This window comes from Nannospalax galili, unplaced genomic scaffold (genome assembly GCF_000622305.1).
Source record: "Nannospalax galili isolate Female #2095 unplaced genomic scaffold, S.galili_v1.0 scaffold36, whole genome shotgun sequence".
NCBI classification, from domain to species: domain Eukaryota; kingdom Metazoa; phylum Chordata; class Mammalia; order Rodentia; family Spalacidae; genus Nannospalax; species Nannospalax galili.
The window spans coordinates 101,847-125,839 of NW_008336924.1; the positions used below are offsets into that span (position 1 = coordinate 101,847).

Below are 23,993 nucleotides of genomic sequence, written 5' to 3' on the forward strand. Positions count from 1 at the left end.
ACATAGTAAGTCTTTTTTTTTGGTCATGTGAGAAACTGGAATTTCTTTTTTTTTTTTTTTTTTGGTCTTTTTGAGACAGGGTCTCCCTGTAGCCCCAGTTGTCCTGGAACTTACTATGTAGACCAGGATGGCCTTGAACTCACAGGGATCTGCCTGCACCACCATGCCTGGCAACAGAGGATATATTTTTGAGGCATAAACTACAAAATTGATTGGAGGAGAAAGAAAAGGATGAAATTAAAAACAAATAAACAAATGCATAATTATTCTGTGCATAGTGAGTGCCTTCCAAAAAATGCAGCCATGGAACGGGGCATGCATAACACTGTGTACAGTGGAGAAATCTGGCTGACTGATGTTCATGTTAAGGCAGGATAGGAAGATGGGGGACATGGGAAAGGAAAGGAATTCTTCACTGGAGTCTGGTTGAAGCCTCCTGTCAGCTGAGAGTCAAGAATTCTAGCACAGTGAACAAAATTTGCTGTGGAGGTTGCTTCCACCCACAGAGAGGTAATATTACTTTTGTATAGGGAAATGATTTGCTAAATAAATGCACGCTGAAAAAGCAATAAACCAGGCTTCAGGCCTAGGTGCGTTTGACCTTCAAGTATGCTTCACTCCTTTCCCAGATGGAAAACTGCAATTTACTGAGAATCTTTGAAAAAAAAAGTATAAACTTTGTTCACAGTAAAAATGTGTCGACTCCCTTGTGCAACTGTTGTGACCTACAGTTTTCCCTTATCTGTAACCCCACCTAAAGAACCTTAGGAACCACCCTGAGATCTCACTGACCAAAAATGGGAGGGGAAAATTTTCTTAGAAACCCTCTGAACAATGGTAACCTCAGAAGCCACCCAAATCATGTATACGGTTATTGTCAAGACACTTAAGTAAGCTCTCTCTGAGGAGTCCACTTTTACACACTATCCTTCCCTAAACACCTCTCTTTCTATTAATACCTATGCTTAAATTCATTTAAATTTCTTTATAACTTCAATTCTATCTCACATTGACTGACCCTGAAGTTCTTTTCTGTGGTGCTGGTCAAGAATCCTACTGACACAGGGAATGCAAATCTTTAATCCCAGCACTTGGGAGGCAGAGGTAGGCAGATCTCTTCTGTGAGATCAAGGCCAGCCTGGTCTACATAGTGAAGTCCAGGCCAGCTGGGGCTACAGGGAGACCTTGTCTCAAAAAAAAAAAAAAAAAAAAAAAAAGTAAAAGAAATCCCCCCTCCGCCTGAGTAAGATTTTCTGAGACTTTTTAGTGGGGTGGTGGGGGGGGGGGGGGCTGTGTCTCCAGCTCCTGCTGCCATTGACAAGCATCAGTAATATAAATTACAATGATTTCCCCTTCAATAAGATGATGTGTTGAAAATGGCACTTTCTCTTGTCTTCTCCTCTGAGCACACAAACCCAATCTAATCCAAAGAAGAACCAGACGAACACCTCTTAAGGATCATTCTGTATAAAATATCTGAGCAGCAGTTCTTGAAAGGTCATCAAAATCAAGGAGAGTGTGAGAAAGGTCTTCGAACAAAGATTATCTTAAGATGTGACTTAAATGTAATATGGAATCTTGCAGCAGTGGGAAGGACATTAGGTAAAAACTGAGTAACATAGAGTTTAATAGACAGTATATTGATACTGGACCATGACTTGCTACAATATACTACAGTGTATCGATTACTCCAGTAACATACCCTACACATAAAGATTTATACCATGATATGAACATGCCGCAGTACTGTAAGATGCTGATAGAAGACTGATATATATGGATACTTGGTTATATTCTTAAACTTTCTGTACATAGAAAACATAGAATGAAATCTTTTAATATTTTAAAATATAACTCCCTCAATTTTCATGTATGTGCATGTTCACATGCGCATGGGCACGTGTGTGTGTGTGTGTGTGTGTATGTGTGTGTGTGTGGTATGCATGTGCAGGCCCACAGTTAATGGAATCATCCTCTATGGCTTTTCTACCTTATTCTTTGAAGCGGGTCTCTCAGTCAAACCCAGAGCTCACCGATATGACTGGTCTTGCTAGCCAGCTCGGTATGGGGATCTTCCCTTGCCACCTTTACAGGCTGGAATTACAGGTGGATCACCACGCCCACTGAGCATTTGTACGGGTTCTGGGGATCTGAACTCTGAACTTTATGCTTGTTTAGTGAGTTCTTTATTCACCAAACCACCTCTCCAGCACCAAAATATAATTACTGAAGAATATAAATTCCAGATGTGAATATCTTTTATTTAGTTTTTGCAACTATTGTGTGTGTGTGTGTGTGTGTGTGTGTGTGTGTGTGTATGCAGGTCAGAGGACAGCTTGCAGGAGTCGGTTCTGTTCTTCCGCCATGTGAGTTTCAGGGATCAAATTCCGATCATCAGGGTTGGTGGTAAGCACCTTTACGTGCTGAGCCATCTTCCTGGCCCTGTGATGATGAGGCTTGATTGGTGACTGGAATGAGAAGTGCTTGGGAGATAAGACACACCTCTAGGTGTGTTAGTGAGAAAGTTTTCAGAGATGATTAACTTAGGGGGAAGACATGCCCTGAATGTGGACACACCATTTGCAGGTTGAGGGTCTGGATGGTACATCAGGAAAAGAAGGCCTATGAGAAGCTGTCTCTGCCTCTGTCTCCTGACTGATGAGATGTGAACCGCTCTGTTCCCCCATACCTCCTCTGTCATGACTGAAGCCTGAAACTGAACTGACTCAAATCCTTCCTATATTATTTTCTGTCAAGTATCTTGCCACAGTGATGAAAATATACATTAACCAGGCCAGCTGGGGCTACCGGGAGACCTTGTCTTAAAAAGACAAAAAAAAAAAAAAAAAAAAAAAAAATCTTTCTAGCTAAGCTGAAGACTCACAACTAATAATTCTAGCACCCCTGAGGCAGGAGGATTGTGAGTTCAAGACCGGCTTGTGCTACATAGCCTAGCAATATCTTGTCTCAACAATAAGAACAGAAAGAAAACAAAAGAAAAACCTCTATAAAATAACAGTTGACAAAATTTCTTTAATATTTACTCCTCTCCAAGGCATAAGTCTTATAGTATTTTTATCCTAGCTACCTAGGTTATATAACATATTCTAGAAATAGAAAAAAGATAGAATATTCTCCAAACTTTGTGAGGCAAGAAAGGAAAACTTCATCTTATCATGGAACTTAAGTAAATTACAGCCAATTAAATTCTGCATGTATATGGGAAAGATTCCTGGCTGTGTCAGCTTATATCAGGAAGAAAATAATTGGCTTCCATTACTTTTGACTCAAAGCGAGTCATTTGGAGCCCTAGACCCAGTTTGAAGGTCATCTAAGGCTGAAGGCAACTTGAGAGTCAGCAAAAGCAGAAAGAAGCTGCCCTCAGCTTCTCTTATCTGCGTAAACACAGACTTCTGGGACACAAGACCACCATAAATTCCCTCTTTGAGATAGATTCATGGCTGTGAAAAAGATACTCTTTCTTAACACAAAAAACCCTCCTTTGTTTTTTAAATTTGTTTTTAGTTTTATTTATGTGTTTGTGTGTATGTGTATGTGCCACAGGTGTGCAGGTGCCAGGAGTGACCAGAGATGGCATCGGATCCCTGGGAGCTGGAGGTACAGGTCGTTGTGACCTTCCCATCTGCCCCCTTGAGTACTCGGATCCAAACTTGGGTCTTCTGGAAGAGCAGCAAGCACTCTTAACAGCTGAACCATTTCTCTGGCCCCAGAGATAAGCTTCATCACAGACCTCCTTTCCTGTTCTTTTCCTCTTGAAAACGCATTTGAATTTCCTGAAGAAACCGATGCTGTCTCTTTCCTGGAGAGTCTCTCCTCCCCTCTTAGTTTTGCCCAAGTAGTAGGTATAGAAAACTGCAACTCTAATCATTTACTGAGTCTGTAACTTCTTTTCTGGTTCCTGTGCACATAGGGTAACATTTTTCTTCTGCCAACCTCTTTTGTCAATTTAAATTGTAATCCCCAAGTTACTTATGAGGGTAGATGAAAAAAAATTATTTCAACTAAAGCTGAAAAATGTCAATCCATAACTTAGAAACAATGCAAAATAATCTTTCAATAAGCTAGGAATATAAAGAAAATTATTCATAAAATAAAAGATATTTATTCAAGTCTTCCATTAAACATATTACACTTATGTATGAAATTTTTGAGGAATTCATACCAAAGTTAAGAACAAATGAATACTGTTTGTCACCACACTGTAATTCAATATTTCCTGTAGAAATAGCAAAGAACCCAAGAAATAAACATTCATAAAAGGGGAAACTGAGAACTAGAATAAAACTTTTTGCCAGGTATGGTGGAGCACACCTGTATCCCAGCACTTTAGAAGTAGAGACAGGAGGTCAGGAAGATAAGGCCATCCTTGGCTATACAGCAAGCACTCAGCCAATTTGAGCCACATAAGACCTTGTCTGAAAAAATCCAAAATGAACAACAAACTATCTGTATTTGATTGTGGCATAAAAAATCGACATAGATAACAAAAAAATTGTTATAGACAATAAAAATCAAGTTATTTGATGCAGGATTGGAAGCAAATTGGAATACTCCCCCTCCCCCATTCATGTTCATCTGGAACCTTGGAAGGTAATGTCATTTAGAAATAGTCTCTACAGATGTAATTAGTTAAGGATCTCAAGACAAAATCCAATGACTGGTGTGGTTATAAGAAGAAAAGAGGACACAGAGGGTCACTTGGAGAAAAGGAGACCATGAAGGCAGAATCTGGGTGATGCTACTATTGTTGGTACTGCATTAAGAAACAGTCTTGAGTGTATGGGGCAGGGTGGAAAGTTACAGCTTAAAAGTGATGTGTTTGAGTATTGAGTTTGACAAGGGGTGGGTCTGTGGTGGTTAATATTGGTTCTCAGCTTAACAACATCTAGAATCATGCAGGAGTCAAGCTTCTGAGCATATCTGTGAGGGAGAGTTTCTAGGTTAGGTTAACTGAGGTGGGAAGGCCTACCCTGAATCAGGGGGACAGTATTCCATGGACTGAGGTCTCCTGGACTGAATCAAAAGCACTTGACCTGAGCATTCGTATGCATCTTTCTATGCTTCTGAACTATGGATGCAGTGTGACCAGCTACCTCCTCAAACTCCCACCACCATGACTATCCAGCCATAATGGATTGTGTCCTAAAGCTGTGACAAAAATAAACCCTTCCTTCCTTCCTTAAGTTGCCTTTGTCAGGTAGTTTGTTACAGCAACCAGAAAAGCAAGAACACCTTACAGCATTATGAAACACTGAAGGACACAGGGGAAGACTTGAATGAATGGTGGCATTCGCTGGATCAAAATGTTTAAAAGTGCAACTAAAGGTTCTCTGAAACAAGGAAACCGCAAGGCAAGAATTACACGCCTAATTAACAAAATCAACAAAAACGGTTGTGTCCAAAATTCTGAACAAAATTCAAAGACCTTCCCCAAAGTGACATGAGAGAACATTTCACCCAGTGTACTGCCTATGTGATCTAGCTGAATGCCTACCGTGTCCTAGCTTGTTTATCTTTTGGGGCAGGCCAAAAGTTCCTCCTTAACTGGACTAGCTGAAATCAATTGAATCTAAGATGTCTATCAGACAGCCTCTAACTTAATGCTAATCTAATTTCCAAACTCAATGACACATCCACCTTTTCTGTGACCGGAAACACCAGACCACAGGAGGAAGAAACCCAAGTTTGAGTGGTCTGATTGTATCCCAGGAAAAGCTGGTGATTCCTTCTCCTCTAATCTGCCCAGCCCCTCGTTTCTCTGCTTCCCATCTGTCAGAGTTAATATTAATTGTCAACTTGACAGAATCTAGAATTTTCTGGGAGATGGGCCTCTGGAGGATTATTTTGATTATATCGATCAATATGGAAAGGTTCATCTTAATTGTGGCAGGACCATTCTTGGGCAAGGGATCCTGGACTATATAAAATGCAGAAAGTGCACTGAGCAATAACAGGCATGTGTTAATCCCTCTCAGTTTCTTTTCCTATTTTCACTTTTTTTGAAACAGGGTCCACTATGTAGCTCTGGCTGGCCTGGAACTTGCTGTGTAGACCAGGCTGGTCTCAAACTCACAGAGACCTTGCCTGCCTCTGTCTCCTGAGTGCTGGGTATAAGGTATGTGTCATTATGTCCTGCCCCTTCTCTGTTTCTTAATTGTGGATGTATTGTGACCAGCTGCATCAAGCTCCTCCTATCTTGACTTCTCAGCCAGGATGGACTGAACCCTGGAACCATGAGCCAAATAAATGCTTTCCCTGTAATTGTTTTTTTTAGCTACTTTATCACAGCCATAGGAAAAGTAAGACAGTATCTCTGATGTCTCAAGCCTAAGTGTGTTGTGAAGTGATTTTTTTTAAAAAAAATCAAGACTTGGGCTTCTCATTCTTTGGCCATTGAATAAAAACTTGTGCTGTGAAAGCTCAGAATTGGTTTTGTGTTTTGCCTTTGTGGTGCCAGATAGAAAAAAGGCCCCTTTAGGGTCTCCTTCTCTCTGAGGGAGAAGGGATAACAACTCTGTTAGTAATAAAAGGTCTTTGTAAGTTGAAGTGGGATGCTAATTCAAAGTGTTAATGAAGTCAGTTCTCATAAACTGAGTGGTACTGACCGTTCCCATAGCTGTATGGATCACCTTAGAGAGCAACAGATAGAATAACTAATGCTTCCCTGAGGATTTTCATACTCATGCCTCTTATTGTCTTTATCAGATTTGGTACAAAGTTTCACGAGTGAGTTTCTGACGTCCCCTTTATTTTCTAGAATATTTACATGAGATAGGAAGATCTTCTCCATGGAAGGTTGACAGCTATCATATATGAAACTGGGGTAGGATAGAAAGGCAGGGAACATTTTGAGTACATGAAAAGGAAAAGGATTCCTCTCCCCTCAATGCGGGAACCTGGTGGAAACTTCTCACCAGAAAATAACAAAAATTCCAGCACAATTAACAGTTGCTGTAGGCCTTTCTCCCTACCCTACCATAAACCTGCAATTTTCTAAGAATCTCACCAGAAACCTCACTCGCAGGGAAGGGACACGTTCCAATCTCCTTGTGCAACCTTAGTGGTTCCTGGTTTCACCTTAAAAGATTGTAATTCCACCTAAGGCATCTCTGGATGCTACTTCATATATCTCTCTTATCAAAGAGAGAGAAGGAAAAGAAAGAGTTTCTTAGTAACCATTACAGGTATAACTTGAAAGCCACTGAAATGGAATATATGGCTTACTTTCCCTTAAGGTACCTGGGCCCTCGCTTGGGTATGCTTTATCTCCCCCTTTCCTCCCTTGGGAAGCATCTACCCCCTACTTGGGTTGCCTTTCTTCTGAGCGCCTCCCCATCTCTTAACTCTCATGCTTAAGCATGTATTAGAGTATCTTTAATGACATTTCCAACTCTGCTCCACTATGACGTCTGATGCAGAAATTCTTTGCAGCATTTAAGCCACAAATCTCAGTTTGGCCCAAGTCAAGGTCCTTAGAGGTCTAGGGTAATTCCTCAGGCTGCTGAGGTGGCTGTGGAATTGTGCCTCTGCCCTCTAGCCACTGAAAAAACTATCAACTCTCATGGTGATTTAAAGGAAAACCGAGCTTTCCCTTTTCTTTCCTTCCTTTTTTTCTTTCCTGTATCATTTTGTTTACTATTTTTATTTCCTCGGGGTTTGCTGCTCTACTTAAGGCCGCCTGTTTTCTCCTTAAGATAATATTGGCATTGTCTACTGTTTTCAGAAAATCATCTTTTTCACTAGATTTCAGATTTGCTGGTTAATGAATTTGCAACGTTCTCTTTCAGCTTCTTGGGTACATGTAGTTAGTTATTCTCATTCTGTGTTTTGTTCATTTAGCCAATCTTTCTTTCTCTCTTCCTCCTCTTTCCTCTCCCCCTCCCTTCCCCTTTCCCTCTCTCCCTCCTACACACCTTCTGTCCCTGTCTTCCTCCCTCTCCCCGTCTCTCTCTCTCAGCCTTTAAGAGAATTGCCTTTCATTTTTTCAAAGAACTCAATTTCAGCTTTGTCACTATCGCCTGGTCTTTGTTCCTAGTTCCTGACACTGTGCTTCTAAAAGCCTTAGAATTTTCTAAACACAGGCGTGTGACTTGTTACTCATAATGAATTCTTTTGACCACGTCTAAGTTTATGCTGTGAGGCTGACTTAGTATGTCTGGAAAGGTGCTGCTCCTCCCCAGGAGTCATGGAAGCTCTAGGTCCTCCCCCCTCCTCATACTTCCACCCCCTTCCTTATACCTCATGGAAGGTCTGGGTCCACCCCCCTCCTCATACCACACCTATGTATCTTTTCCATTTGATTGCTCTTTGTTGCATCATTTATAATAAACCGGTAATAGTAAGTAGGATGCTTACCTGAGTTCCGTGAGTTGTCTAATGAATTATCAAATGATGCAAAAACACAGCTCTCGCTTCAAAGGGAATAAGAGGTAGTTTATTCTTGAGGCAAACAGGAGTGTCCATGGCCCAGGAACACAGATTCAGTCTGTCCTGAATAACATGTTCCAATGCAGAAACAGATTCATAATGTTTTTATAGTTACAAAAGCAAGTCATGAATCAAGGCACTCTTCAAAAACGTTGGTGGGAACATTGAGTAGGAGGGCAAAGTAGGGAGAACAGCTGCTGTCTGATGGTATGAGTTCCGTGAGTTGTCTAATGAATTATCAAATGATGCAAAACACAGCTCTCGCTTCAAAGGGAATAAGAGGTAGTTTATTCTTGAGGCAAACAGGAGTGTCCATGGCCCAGGAACACAGATTCAGTCTGTCCTGAATAACATGTTCCAATGCAGAAACAGATTCATAATGTTTTTATAGTTACAAAAGCAAGTCATGAATCAAGGCACTCTTCAAAAACGTTGGTGGGAACATTGAGTAGGAGGGCAAAGTAGGGAGAACAGCTGCTGTCTGATGGTATTCTTAGCTTTGCTTGGTGGGAGTGAATGTTCTGCTAAGTTAATACATTTCAGAGGATTTTACCTGATAGTCAAAAGGCTAATAGGCAGGCACAGGTGGCAGTGAGTGGCTATTTGGAGACTAAAGATAATCCAAGATAATTTTGACTCTGGATCGTCAGCTGTCCAACTCTTCACAATCATGAAGTTCTAATCAATCAATCTGCCTTGTAGAATCTTTAATACAGGTGTGGTTTTTTCCTGGAAACTTCAGTTCACACAAACATGAAGAGGGGTGGACTGGAAACCTCAACTTATAGCAGGTGGGTCAGATACATGGGTGGCCCTGTGGATTTGCAACTATGGTGAAAAATGTTGACAATCTTATGTGATAGGAACCTGTGGGTGGGGGAGCCTGTGCTATCACAACTAATGGTTAGAGTAACAGTTCAGTTATGTTTTTGTATCTCCATTTAGTGTTAGTGGACGACAAAACTGATTAGTGTTGGGGAAAAGACACATATTTGGTAATAGAAGAAAGCCTGCATACTGTCTACTGCTTTTTGGGTTTTATTGATTTCTTGTTGACTTATTGGAATTGTCTATTGTTCTGTTTTCCTTCCTTCCTCCTTCTCTCCCTCCCTCCTTCCCTTCCTCTCCTCCTCATCCTCCCCTTCTTCCTCCTCCTTTTCTCTCTCTCATTTTTGATATAGGGTCTCATGTAGCCCAGGCTTGACCTTGAACTCCCTGTGTAGCCTAGCCTACTGGACTCAGACTCATCTACCTCCCAAGCAGTGGGATTAGAGGCATGCACCACCATGGCTAACTTACTGTTCTGGTTTCTTAGTTTATGAGTTTTATCTAATTAAGATGTAGAGAAAACTCATATGAATAAATAAGTGAAATAAAATTATTTTTCTAAAAAAGAATAAGATTATTCTTTGATGAAACATCTAGATGTAAATACTAAAAGTCAAGAGAAAATATATGTATGAGACATTTATTTGAATTATGGCACATTGTACCCAGAAGTACAGATGTTTGAATTAAAGCCAGTAGTAGTTTTTCAAATTGAAAAACCAAAAGGACAAAATGAAAAGGTAAGAAAAGATTATATGAGGTCTATGGAACTGTAACTATTGATCTGGTATACAAATACAGGTGTCAGATGTAAGGATGTCAGTGTGCCCTTGAAACAAAGAAATACATCCCTAATTACATCTATTGTGGTCACTTACAGATCATATCATCACTGCTAAGAAGAAAGAATGAGAAACCTTATAAGCAGTCCAAAACAAAAAAGACAAATAATGTAAAAGGCTTGTCAGTCACAAAGAACCAATAGTTGTGGTGTGTGTGTGTGTGTGTGTGTGTGTATGTGTGTGTATTTATATAATTGGCATAAGCATGTCTGAAGATCGGGCAATTCCAAGAACTAATGAGTGAAAATCAGCTAGCTGGACACCCAAGAGAGCCTGTATCTCTAGCCAGAGACCAAAGGTTTGAGAACCAGGATAACCAAAAGAATAGCTCTAGTCTCAAGGCCGGTAGGCTCAAGATCCAGAAAGAACTAACATTGTGAGTCTCATGCAAAAACAGGAAATAGCAATAACAGCAACAAAAGCAACAAAGGACAATTGGCAGGACGTGGTCTCTCTTTCCTGGAGGAGGAGGGTTAGCCTTTTGTTCTCTGTAGGTCTTTAACTGATTGAAGAGAGTCCATTCACATTGGAGAGGACCATCTGCTTTACTCAATCTGATAAATGTAATGTTACTCTATCCCAAAATAATCTATTAGAAACATCTGGGATTATGTGTGTGCCCCCCATGACCCTAGCAAATTAGCACACAAATCCACTCCTTGTCAAATTGACACAAATACCTATCTCTTTAAAGACACATTTTATCTCTAAATGATGGCGATATGAAGTTGTTATTTTACTTAACATGACCCTGATATCTTACATACGTCTAAAAATACCCTAACCCCTTGCCAGAAGAGGAAGTAAAATCCTTGAGTAATGTTTGTTTAGTTACAAACTTTGTGTGTATGTATGTTATATTTATATGTATACATGTGAGTGTGGCTCGCATGTGTGGCTCATATGTGCCACAGTGCATGTGCATGTGTAGAGGTCAAAGAATGACCTCAGGTGTAGGTTCTTGCCTTCTACTTTGTTTGAGATAGGGTCTCTTACTGATTTCTAGCTTAGCTTGCCATCTCCCCAGCTCTGAGTAGTGTTTATTTTTAAGTAAGTATTCTATAACTGTAGGCTGTAAAGTCAAAACTACTTAAAAACTCAGGGCTAGGGAGATGGCTCAGTGAGTAAGCATGCTTGCTATGTAAGCAAGAGGACCTTAGTTCAAATCCTCATATGCAAAAGCTGGGAATGGCGATGTGCCTATCACTCTGGCATTGGAGATCTGAGACAAGTGGGTCCCGGGAACTTTACTGGTTGGCTGACCAGCCTAGCCAGAACAGTGAGTTTCAGGCTCAAGTGAGAGATCCTGTCTCAAAAAATAAGGTAGAGAACAATAAAGCAAGACACATCTTTCCCAGGTCTCCACCTCCATGAATATAGGCATGTGCACCCACACACACTTGTACATACACCACACACACACACACACACACACACACACACACCAGTAAAATTTAGGCAACATTTTTAAGATACTTAAAAAAAACATGATACCATGTCAATATATCTTATGTGAGATGATAAGGGGATGCGAGGAAAGAAAACAAAGGTGTTTCCTACACATATGCCACAAATATATTTATAGCAAAATAAAAAGAGCATATTCATGACAATTATAGTCTTCACATGGGGTCACATGGTCATTACTGGCATTTATAACTGCATTTTTCTATTACCGATTCTGAATTCTGTTGCCTTCAGAAAACACCTCACCTTGTCTTTCTTTCCCTTTCTCTTTCCTTCCTTCCTTCCTTCCTTCCTTCCTTCCTTCCTTCCTTCCTTCCTTCCTTCCTCCCTCTCTCTCTCTCTCTCTCTCTCTCCTCCTCCTCTCTCCTCCTCCCCTCCTCCCCCCTCCCCTCCCTCTCTCCCTCTCCCCCTCTCTCTCTCTCTCTCTCTCTCTCTCTCTCTCTTTCTTTCTTTTGAGATAGAGTCTCATCATTGTGTAGCCCTTGCTGACCTCAAACTCACAAGAGATTTACTTGACTCTGCCTTCCATGTTCTAGGATGAAAGGAATATGTCACCATGCCCAGCCTTGTCATAGTTGTTTTTTTTTTTTTCCTTAAGACAGGGCATCACTATGTCGCCTTGGCTGGCCTGGGATTCACTATGTAGACCAGGTCAGCTTCAAACTCACAGAGATCCTCCTACCTCTGCCTCCTGAGTGCTAGGATTAAAAGTATCTGCCAACATGGCTGGCAGTTCTCTATTTAGTGAAGTGACCTAAACCTTCACCCTGAAGGGATTGGTCCTGAATTGATAGTCCTGAATTGGGCTGTTTCTATTAACATTAAACGCAGCAGCTTGGTGATACCAATGAATGGCACAAAGTCTTGCATATAGAGGTTCTTAACCTTTATTTTTTCTATGAAAGAACAAACGGTACTTTATAAACAAAAGAAACTTGTTTGCCACATGTGCTAGAGTCTGGCAAGTCCAAGGTTGAAGGAGTGCATCTGGTTCTCTGCTGTAGCATAGCATAAAGGAAGAGCAAGAGAACACATATGAGACAGATGTGTCAAAAGGCAGGCTTTGTAACCAACTGAATCTCTCAACAACCAACTCATTCCTGCAATAAGAACATTTATCTTTGCAGGACATCAGTGTCCTCATGACCTAATCATCTCTAAAGGTCTCACCTCTCAACACTGTCACACTGAGGATTAAGTTCCAACATGAGCTTTAGCGGGGACATTTAAACCACAGTATTATTCATAATAGAAAAAGAAATTGGATGTGATCTAAATGTGTGTGTGTTAATCGGTTTTCATTGTTTTGGCAACAAAGCTGGGATAACTTAAAGGAGGAAAAATTTATTTTGGCTCATGGTTACAGAGGATTTAGTCCATGATTAGCTGGATCCTTTGCTGTGGGGCTTAGATAGGACTGAAATATCATGTGTAGTGACATATGGAACTTCACTTCTCATGGAATCTGGGAAGCAGAGAGGGAGAGGGAGGGACTGAGGCAAGGCATACCTTCAAGGGCATGCCTGCAGAGGCTTATTTTCTCTGACTAGGCCCTACCACGTAGTTTCTATCACCTCCCTTTGATGCCACCAACTTTTGAGCCCATCAATGGTTGAAGCATTGATAAGGTTGAGCCCTCATGATCCAATCAGTTCCCAAGAACCCTACCTCTGAACATTGCACTGGGGACCATGCCTTCAACATATCAGTTTTTTAGAAACATTTCATATACAAATCAGTGTTTCAATTGGTTAATGAATAGACAAAATGTGGAATATCTATGTAATAAAATAATGTTCAGTAACAGAAAAAGAATTGCTGACACATGTTAAGCTTAAGAAACTACTATGCTTAAGAAGGAATCCATGCCTGGGACTACAACTCAGTATAGAGCAGTTGCTATCAAACTCCACGCCAGAATTTCAATCCCCAGCCAGAAGGAAGGGAGGGAGGGAGGGAGAGAGGGAGGGAGAGAAAAAAAAAAGAAGAGAGAGGGGGAAGGGAGAGGGAGAGGGAGGGGAGGGAGGAAGGGAGGGAGGGAGGGAAGAAGGAGACATAAGAGATCACATATTTTATGAAATATTCAGAAAAGATTTAGAGCCAGAAACCAGATTAGTGGTTTCTGGGACAACAAGATAGAATCATTTTGGGGTGACAAAAATGTTCTAATTGATGATGATAGTTGTATATAACCACCAAACACAAAATAGACTGAAGTGGGGATGATTGAAATCAGGGATGAGAGGTGGGATGAAACAATTATACAAGACCAAAGTTGGGGGGACAGATCCAGGTGCTGTTGTTGCCTGTACACTAGAGTCTCTGGAGTAGTTTTTCTATCTCTGGGTTAGTGTTTACCAATCACGTTCCATGTTCTGCCACATACATACACCCCTCTGGCTTCAAGTCTTCCTTTTACTTAGTGTGGTTCACCAAGGCAGCGAGTCCAGTGAGGGCTGGTGGATATATGCAGTTTGAAAGAAGATTCAGTTGAACTCTTGAAATATGTGAATTGTATGATATACAAAATGTCTCAATAGGGGCTACAAAGATGGCTTAGCAGTTAAGAGCACTTCATACTCTTGCAGAATGCCCAAGTTTATTTCCTAGCACCCACATGGTGGCTTATAACCTCCTGTAACTAAAGTCCCAGAGGATCTGATGCCTTCTTCTGGCCCCTGAGGGCACTGTAAACATCTGGTGTACATGCATACACTCAGGCAAAACACTTATACAAATATTTTAAAAAAGATCTTTAAAAATTATGTCTCAGTAAAGTCATACTAAATAAGATCAATAGAAACTCACATCTCCAAATAGAGCATAACAAGCTATAGAAAAGAAAGGAAAATTCTACTAGGAAGAATTTTACTAGGAAGAAAAAAATATGTAGGCAAAAATTCAGAATGGTAACTTTTTCTCAGCTGTATCAGTGGGGTCAGGTAGTGAGACAACCAAATGATCTGAATCCCAGAGGTAGAAAGTTCTCCAAGGGATGAGATGTACACTTTTTGTCTTTGTCAGAGCACAGAAAAAGGAAAAGAGAGCCATAGAAAAAGGAATGAGGAAGCCAGCAAAACGTGGCAGTACTGTTAGAGGGGGCTACTGTGCTGGGTGGAGCAGCCTGGAGGTCCCTAGAGAGGGAGATCACCATTACTAACCCCTCTCTGTGGGGCTGCTTAGGAGAGCCCAAGGATAAGACAAGATACTAAGTGTTCTGATTTGGGACAGTAGTGAAGGAGGTAACTGGAAGCCACAGGAAGATAGCCATACAAAGCCCTAGCCTAAAACAAGACCATTAAGTCAACAGAGGAAGTGCAGCAACCACTATGGCTCCCAGGACCCAGGCAAAGCTCATTCTTGAAGTAAGAGAGGAAATACTGCCTTGGGAGAGAGGCATGTAACTCTCTTGCTCCCAGGATCCCCTGCTGCTAAGGGAGAAGGGAGAATCAGACGTGTATTCCTGGATGAGGAGCAGGAAGCCATCTTGGATTTAGGCAGGTACCAAGAGGAGATGCGCTGCCACCAGGAGCAGGGAAGGCAACTCCCACCCAAGACCAACCGTGGATAAAGACAGAATGTGACTGCCACAAGACAGCCGAGCAGGGACTCTGAGAGAGGCTCTTTCTAAGATTCAAGCCTAATACAGAAGACCTGCTTAACAAAGTGATGGACCAGAAAACAGAGAATCCTTCCTGACACCACCCCAAGCCCAGCACCCAGTAACAAAGGGAATGGCAATCTGGTGGAAGGTAGTACAGACTTACAGTGATATCTGAGATGGAGGAGGAGACAGAAACACAGAGGAAACCCACTCCGGTTTAGAATTAAGAATGAAAAAATTTGAAGTGCTACATTGACATCACATTGATGTCACAACAGCCCTCCCTGCCCTGCGTGCTAGACTAAAGTGAAACTTGGAACTACACTGGAGTTTTGGTTGTGTCATCTAAACATTAAAAATTATCCACTGTTCTACATACACCTACACCAGTATTTCAAATGTCTTTTTATTTACCTACCGTTTCACACCTAGGACTGTGCTTAGCAATAAGATTCTAGATGGTCCAGGGATGAGCAGTTGAGATGAGCTCTGAGGCCTCAGAGTGAGCAGGTGAATCTATCCTTCAACAGACTATTGAAGTTGAGAGCCTTGAATGCTCTTCTCCTTTTGCGAAGGTTTTAAGGTACCAGAAACTCTCTGTACCTAAGATAGAAAGTCTCTGGACTGTGACTTGCAGGGTCCAGACTCAACGCCAAGAGTCAGACACCAGGTGCATGGTAAGAGATCTCAGGGAAGTGTGCTGAGCTTTTAATGCTTCACTTTTCTCCGCTATAAATAGAGGCTGGGATGGAATTTCTCTCAGAGGTCTGCTGTGCAGACTGAGATGGCCTGTGTAAAATAATCGGCATGGTGAGGACTAATGAATGTTGGTTTTTATAATTCTCAGTGGAGGGTAATGAAGTCCTAGAGTCATTCTTGAAGTTAGCCTCATTCTGAGGAGAGAAAGCAAAGGGTATTGTGGCAACAGAATCGACTTCTTGACAGAATATGAAGGATGAGAGGGAAGACAAGGTCAAGATTTGCTCCATGTTTGAGACTCCAGAGCGGCAGTATGTTAACTCCTGTGGGACTGTGGAACGGCTTTGCCTGGTTTGTAAAAGGTGACCTGTTCAGCTCATCCCATTGTGCCAATCCAAGTCCAGTGATGCTGATCAACCACTTTTCAATTTAAGTCAGAAATTAAGATGATTATGTACAATCAGAATTTTTGTTGTTGTTGCTGATACAGTTTTACTTTGTAATACAAGATCACTGGGATACTCTGGGGCTAGCCAAGGTTGGCCTCAAACTTACGGCAATCCTCCTGCTTCAGCCTCTGAGTTGGGGGGATTCTAGGTTTGAGCTACATGTCTGGTTCTGCATTTTTAACATGAAAATCTAGAGCAAACAAAGAAGGTGGTAAGGAGCCTGTGGCTGCTGCTGTAGACCTCCTCATCAGACGGCCCCTAGTGTCTTGCATGGTTTCACTGGTTGGATACCTCAATTCATGAGAAGAGTTCTCTTAAGACACAAAGATGACAACATTGCCTGGCTTTATAACTTTCGAACTTATAAACGTCTTTGGAGGAAGGGATTTTAAAATGTAAAAACTCTCGTACTAGATTTTACAATTTAAGATTAGAGATGAAAAAGGAACGTAAGCAAATATTATAACCATATTCTACAGAGCCAGATCCTTGGGCAGGACTGTTCACGGAAGTGACAGTCTTTTTATTTTCCCAGTAAACTCAACAGTCTTGTATTTCGGGCGATAAGAAATCTAAACTTCCTTTTCTTGGGAGTCTGTTTTTTTCAAATCCTACAATGTGGCTTTAATAAATATTTTAAAAATATTTGCTGCTTGTTTTCCACTTCTCTTGTCTTGTTAGCAGCGGTCTTGTCCTGCTTTTCTTTCCATCTGTTTCTAGAAAGCCCAGAATCCCAGCTTTCCAGAACAAGGAACAACAGAGAGGACCTTATGAAGTCTTGAAGGGTATGCTTCAGTTAGCAGTAGAAGGAGGCGTACTTGGAAGGGAATAGGCGTACCCAGCAGAGCAGGTGCAAAGCACAAAGGTAGGAAGACAAAGGACACTTGGTGAGGGTGGTACAGGTGTGTGTGCGTGCAGAGGCAGCATCAGAAGCTGGACAGCAGGCTCCACATTGGCTCTCATGATACAATCTCTTCCCTTAGCTTGGCATTCAAGTCTCTTTATCCTGAACACTTCTAGGCTCAAGTGCCTGCCTCATACAGATGAAGACACATCCTACACTGCTCAGCAGCTTTGATTAAACAGACCTGAGTTGATCCACATGCTCTGCCACACACAGTGGTCCCCTTTATCCATAGTTCCGCATTCGGTAGTTCTAGTTACCTACAGCCGACCACAACATTGTGTCATGTGCATCATCACAAGAAGCATGATACAGTAAGATACGCTGAGAAACTAAGAGGGAGATTGTGTTTACATAATTTTTATTGCAATATATGATCATTGTCCAGTTTATCATTAGCCATTTTGGTTAGTATCTTAATGTGTCTGATTCATAAAATAAGCTTTAATATAAGTATGTATGTATGCATGTGTATATGTGGAAACGAATCGTAGATGCTCTTCTACCTCCCAATAAGCCCACTGTAAACTGAAAATATCATGAGTCATAAATACATTGACTGCACCTAATTTATCAGGTATCCTGGCTTAGCAGCACCGTATACTCTAAAGCATCATTATGTTTTATTTATTATTATTACTGTGTGTATATATGACATGGAGTAGATGCGTGTATACCAGGGCACTTTTGTGGAAGTCAGAGGGAAACTTTTAGGAGTCAGTTCTTTCCTTCCACCATGGATTTCTGGGATCAAACAGGTCATTGGGCATACCAGGGAAATGCCTTTATCTGCTGAGTCAGCTCCCAGTTCTGAACATTTCAGCACCACAGGAGGGTATTGGACTGCATGTGGCCCAAGAAATTCAAAGTATGGTTCCCACTGAGTGTATATTCATACTATAATGAAATCTAAAAATAGATTCATCATCTAGGGTAAATTATCATAAATTAGGGACTGTCTGGATATGTGGGAGTCAGTACTAGCCCTGATTTCAAGCATCCCCTGAGATTCTTGGAGTGTATCCCCCATGGAGGAGGCTGGACTACTGTTGGGAAAGTTGTTTAAAATTCTTATATCTCAGTGACCTTATAAATCTCTCAAGTCAAGCATATTATTACCTTAAAAAGATATGAGAACTGGAGGCTGAAGAGATGGTTCAATAGGCAAGAACATTCGTTGTACAAACATGAGGATTTGGGTTCAAATTCTCAGCATCCATATTAAAAAGCTAGGCATAGCTGTCCCTGTAACCCCAGCTCTGAGGAGGGTAGAGACAAGATTACTGGGACTTGCTGCTTAGCCCAGGTTAAGTGAGAGGCCCTGTCTCAAGGGAGTAAGGTGTCCAGTGCTAGAACAGGACACCTGACATCCTCTTCCGACCTCCTCATGGGCATACCACACACACACACACACACTCACACACACACTCATGCCCACATACACATATACAATGTAGAATTTAATTACATGAAAAATATTTAAAATATATTTAGTACAATGATTAGTATCTAAAACACCCTTAATAAATGACACTAGTAATAACAATGTTCCCAAACATCAAATTACTTTCCATTCTCTGAATGTACAGTCAGTTTCATGACTCTAAGTGCTGGGCCTGCCTGTCATTTCCCAGATGCCAATTTTGACTTTCCAAGCTATGTCTGGTTGCAGGTGACAGTTCTCTATCCTAACAGACATTTTTAATCCTTGGGAGATTTCTAGATAAAATTAAGAAGTCTGTGAACTTGCATGAGAGAAAGATTTTATTCTTATTTTCAGTAACATTTGACATTTTCTCTAATTTGAATGTAGGCCATAAAGTTGAGTAGAATTAGCAATATCCAAAATTTGAATAAAAAAAAATCACAAAATTGAGCTGGGGCTATTGCTTAGTTGGTAGAGTGCATGTCTTCCAAGTGTGATGCCCTGAGTTGGATCCCTGAACCCATGCTAAAAAAAAAAAAGCCCCAAGTAGTGACACATATTTGGAATTCCAGTGTTGGGCAGGCAGAGACAGGTGGATCCCTGGGGACTGAGGACCCAGTCAGCCTAGCCTACTTGACAAGCTCCAGGCCAGGGAGAGAACCCGTCTCAAATAAGGCTCCAGTGGAATGACACCCAAAGTCGTCCTGTGGCCTTCACACACGTGTACCACACATATCTGTACACCAAGATACATACACAAATATGCATACACACAAAAAAATCACAATATTTCTTATCATGCTGCAACTATTCTAGGCATTACAAAATGTTAATACAGCTGGTGGCACACCTTTAATCCCAGTACTTGGAGGCAGAGGCAGGCAGATCTCTGTGAGACTGAAGCCAGCCTGGATATATAGTGAGGCCAATGGGGTTACAGGGAGACCCTATCTCAAAAGAAAAAAAAAACAAACAAAACAAATGAACAAAATGCTAATCCAGCTGGCTTTGGTGGCACATGCCTCAGTCAGGAGGATGAGGCAAGATTCCCATATTTTTAAAACCAGCAAGGGCATCAGAGAATTTGTTTCACTCCCCCCCCAACCTAAAGCCATTTACTATCCCCACTGCTGAAACCACAGTAATTAGGCTCACCACTAGACATTGCTATTTAGCACTTTAAATAGCAAAGGTATCTATTTCTATGCCCAATATTAAAATATTTTAGAAAAATCTAGTTCAACATATTTTTATTGTAATTCTACATATTTTAATTCATGCATTTTGGAATACTCTTTTGGAGTCAGGCATGATGGCACATGCTTTTAATTCTAGCAGTCAGGAGGCAGAGGCACAGGCAGAGGCAGAGGCAGAGACAGGCCAGCCTGGTCTACATAGTGAGTTCCAGGCCAGCTGGGGCTACAGAGAGAGGCTGTCTCACACACACACACACACACACATTTTTGGGGAAGTCTACAGATCAGGGAAGGGTTCCATGTACCAAATAAACAGATAAAGCATTTAAGACTCTTTGTCTAGTGTCCATCCTAATATATTGTTCCACTAACTTAGATAAATATAATGTTCCCATTTTACAAGTCAACCTCCAGCCCCAGATTTACAGCCTGAATAGTTTGTCTCATTTAACACTATCTTGTTCTCCATTAAAAGGAGAACATACCACAATCACTCATTACTAGCTGTTAGCTTAAGGAACATGTGTTTCCCTCCCCTCCCCTCCCCTCCCCTCCCCTCCCCTCTGCTTTATTATTTTGCAGTAAGGGTTTCCTCTCTGCAGCCTAACTTTCTGTCCTCTTGCCTGTCCCTCCCAAGTGTTGGGATTACAGTTCCCCCCTCCCCTCCCCTCCCTTCCTCTCCATTCCTCTTTCATGTATGAATGTTTGCCTGTATGTTTGTATATATACCAAGCGCACCTAGTATCTGCAGAGGCCAGAAGAGGGCATCGGATCCCCTGGAGCTGGAGTTACAAACTATTGTTAGTTGCCATGTGGGTGCTAGAAGCTGAACCCAGGTCCTCTGCAAAAGCAGCAAATGCTCTTAACTCTGAGCCATCTTTCCAGCCCCAATGTTGATGTTCTTTCTTTAAATTTTTATTTTCTGCCTAAGAATCTTGTCTTCCTAACATGCTTTGTTTGGTGTGAAATGAGTTTTGAAGGGCTTCCCGTGACAGCTGTGGCTAAGGAAAGCTGCCCAGAGCATTGCATCCCCAGGGTAATAAGAAACATCTAGATAATCCACAAAATTATAATTTTGTCTGACTTCTCAGAAGCCAAAGCCACAGGCCAGCCACGTGACCTGAAACTCAGAGGAAGAAGAAATAAAATAGAAATTCTGACTCATTTCTGAAGAAAAAGGGACAAAGATGCGACTGCCACAGGAGTGGGTGAGAATTAGCTGACTCTGCTTTCCTTCTCCAGCACTTAGATTTAACGACAAGTGATGTAGATAAGACTCATAAATGGCTTCGGAATCCTCATCAGTGCCCCAACAAGCAACTAAGGATCAGATGGCTGTCACTTGGCATCCTTGATGTCATATGCCCCTCTCATTTTGATATATTTTTAAAAATTTTTTAATTGAATTTTATTTTGCGATTTTCATAGAATATGGTTTGAGGCCATTTAGATTCACTCTGCTCTCCCCACCTCCCCTCCAATTTAAGGAACTCATATATATGGTATGATTTGTGTTCCCAAATGTCCTTCAGTGTGGAGCCATTTGCTGAATACACCAAGAACCCCAATCCTGTAAGACACCATCTTCTCCCCTTCCCAGTAGCCATCAGTTGCCAAAAGTTCCTTAGTTTGTTTAGGGATTCCTTACACCACTTCCCCATGTCTATGCTGAGATTTTGTCTTATTTGAGCTTGCATAGGACTTGTGCATGCTGTCACCATTGCTGTGCATTCATTCATACGAGTAAGTGACCAGCTGTCCGGAAGACTCTGTTTCTTTGTGGTCATCCCTTACCTCTGGCTCTTAAATCTTTCTGCCTCCTTTTCCACAATGATCCCTGAGCCTGGGGAGGCAGAGGTTTGAGAGAGATGTCCTAGTCAGGGATAAGCACACTATGGCCTCTTGTTCTCTGCACATTGACTAATCGAAGCTTTCTGTGTTAATCACCATCTGCTGCATAAGGAATCTTCTCTGGTGAGACTTAAGAGATACATTCATCCTAAGAATAGAGGTTGCATTGAAGATGTATCACTTATGGTTAAGCATCTCACAGATACTTATTCTCTGCATTTGACCAGTTTGGGAATTCTGTAATAGTCTTCACTTGTTGCAAAAAGAAGCTTCTTTGGTGAGAAGTGAAAGGTATACTTCTCTGTAAATATGACAATGCATATTTAGAATAAAGAAATTAAGTTTGTCTAGGGATGTGGCAAAAGTCAGTTTTTCTCTAGGATCTTTGACCTCTCCAGCCGTGTGTATTTGGCTGTGTTTACAGTACCACACATGAGTTCCCTTCCATTGAGTGGGCCTTAATTCCAATTAGATAGCTATTGATTGTCCCCAAGAAAAAAGTGCCACTACTGCACCAATAGCAGTAGTTTGCTGGGCCAGTCATTGTTTATTAGGCTTCACAACTGGATTGATTGAACCACTGATTGATTTTCTCCCTTAGCAGCTTACATGGTATCCTCTGATACTATGAAAGCTAGTCTTCAGGGAAGAGCCTTTCTGGTCAGTTCCAGCTCTACTGCTCTAAGTTCTGTGTATGAAGTGTGGCCTGATTTCAGCAGTTGCATACTACCTTCAAGTTCTGGGTGACAATCAAGGACTATGGCAATAGCTTGTGTTATTTTTGGAGTCTCTTTGATTACCCTGACAAACAACTTGAAGGAAAGCTTCTCTTGCCTGGCACTGTGTTTCTGTTATACATCCTTCAGCTATAAGTATGCACTCCTATATTTATTGTATGTGTGTTTTTCAGTAGGACTTTGAACTAGTTCATTTCCCTCTGGCTTTTCATACCATCTAAGCTGTGATGATTTGAATGAGAATGTCCCCCACAGGCCCCAAGTAGTTGGTGGTGCTGTTTTGGGAGGTCTTAGAAGGTGTGGCCTTGCTGGAGGAAGCATGTCACTGGGGGAGGGCTTAGAGAGTTCTTAAGCCTTGCCAGATCTCCAGTTGCTCTCTGCTTCCTGTGCCTGCTCATTGAAGATGTGGGAGCTTACCTTCTGCTCCTACTCCAGCCACCTCTGCTTCCATTCTTTCCTGCCATGATGGCCTCTTGCTCCTTATATAAGTTCCTTGGTCATGCTGTTTCTATCACAGCAACAACAACAAAAAAATAACTAAGACATAAGCATTATTATCTCTCCTCTTACTCCCCTGAATAACCCTCCGTATTCCTTCCTTAGTTAATGTAACCCCCTTCCCAGTTTCCTCCTTAATAACATGTCTCCTGCTAACCCCCCCCCGCCCCCCCAAAAAAACACCTCAGGCAGAAATGAAGAATCTCATTTGGCTCAGTTTTAAAATGGTTGCTAAAGGCTAGGTTGTAGGTCCAATGAGAGAGCTTGAACTTCTGAGGCTTGGCACACAACGAGACTTTGTACCTACCGCTGGCACTTCTGCGAAACCTCCACTGCACATTCATTCATGAGAAAGCCTGGGGTTCCACCGGAGACTGCAGAAAGCTTCCCTCTGTAGCATAGACCTGCCTGGAGAGAGGAGGGGCAGCTGCCTTTAGCAGAAAGGCACCGGGACTTTCCTGAGAACAAATACTTTATGCTGAGAAGTATGGGGCAGCATCCAAACTCCAGAACCTCCAATTACGTATAAATACTCCTCCGGCTAAGAAAATGAAGAAACGAGACGGCAGGCTCCTTAGGGACTAGCTGGAAACTGGGCTAGGGAGAGGCAGGAAACTGGCCTGCATTCAGGCCGATGGAGATTTTCCAAATGCTGAGGTTGGGGGAGGTGAAGAGAACAAGTGGAGAAAGATCTTCCCATCCTGCAAAAACATTCAAACAGACACAAAACACGGCTTATGCTGCAGGGGAGGGCTACAGGGTGGGGGGTGGGGGCAGTCAGAAGCCTTTGATATAGGTTCTGCTTCTCAGAGATGCAAGAATTTACAGATGGACATAGGCCAGCAAGTCGAACGTTTGTTTAGAAGAGGAAGTACTCCAGAAAGCGAAAATATCCACGCTGGTGGCTGGTGAACTTTTGCACTGGGAGCAATGGTGACCTCAGGAGTGAAGACCTCCATGTGGAAGACTGAGAGGGGTTTTAGGGGAAGTGTTTAGTGGGGATCATGTGACTAGTTTCACCCTTTATGATAATTAAGTTCTGTA

General features: G+C 41.7%; 1 protein-coding gene across 3 annotated transcripts in view; it reads right to left on the reverse strand.

The window, feature by feature from the left end:
- Positions 1–23,517, reverse strand: part of LOC103732860 (NXPE family member 4) — a 53,225-nt gene extending 29,708 nt beyond the window's left edge. For 2 of the 3 annotated variants that reach the window (XM_029562802.1, XM_029562803.1), the window contains exons 1-2: positions 23,257–23,517; positions 22,869–22,959 (exon numbers count right to left, since the gene is read on the reverse strand). The gene's annotated coding sequence lies outside the window, so the exon portion shown is untranslated. The remainder of the gene's footprint in view (positions 1–22,868; positions 22,960–23,256) is intronic. The other variant, XM_029562804.1, reaches the window with a different exon arrangement.
- Positions 23,518–23,993: the final 476 nt, after the last annotated feature.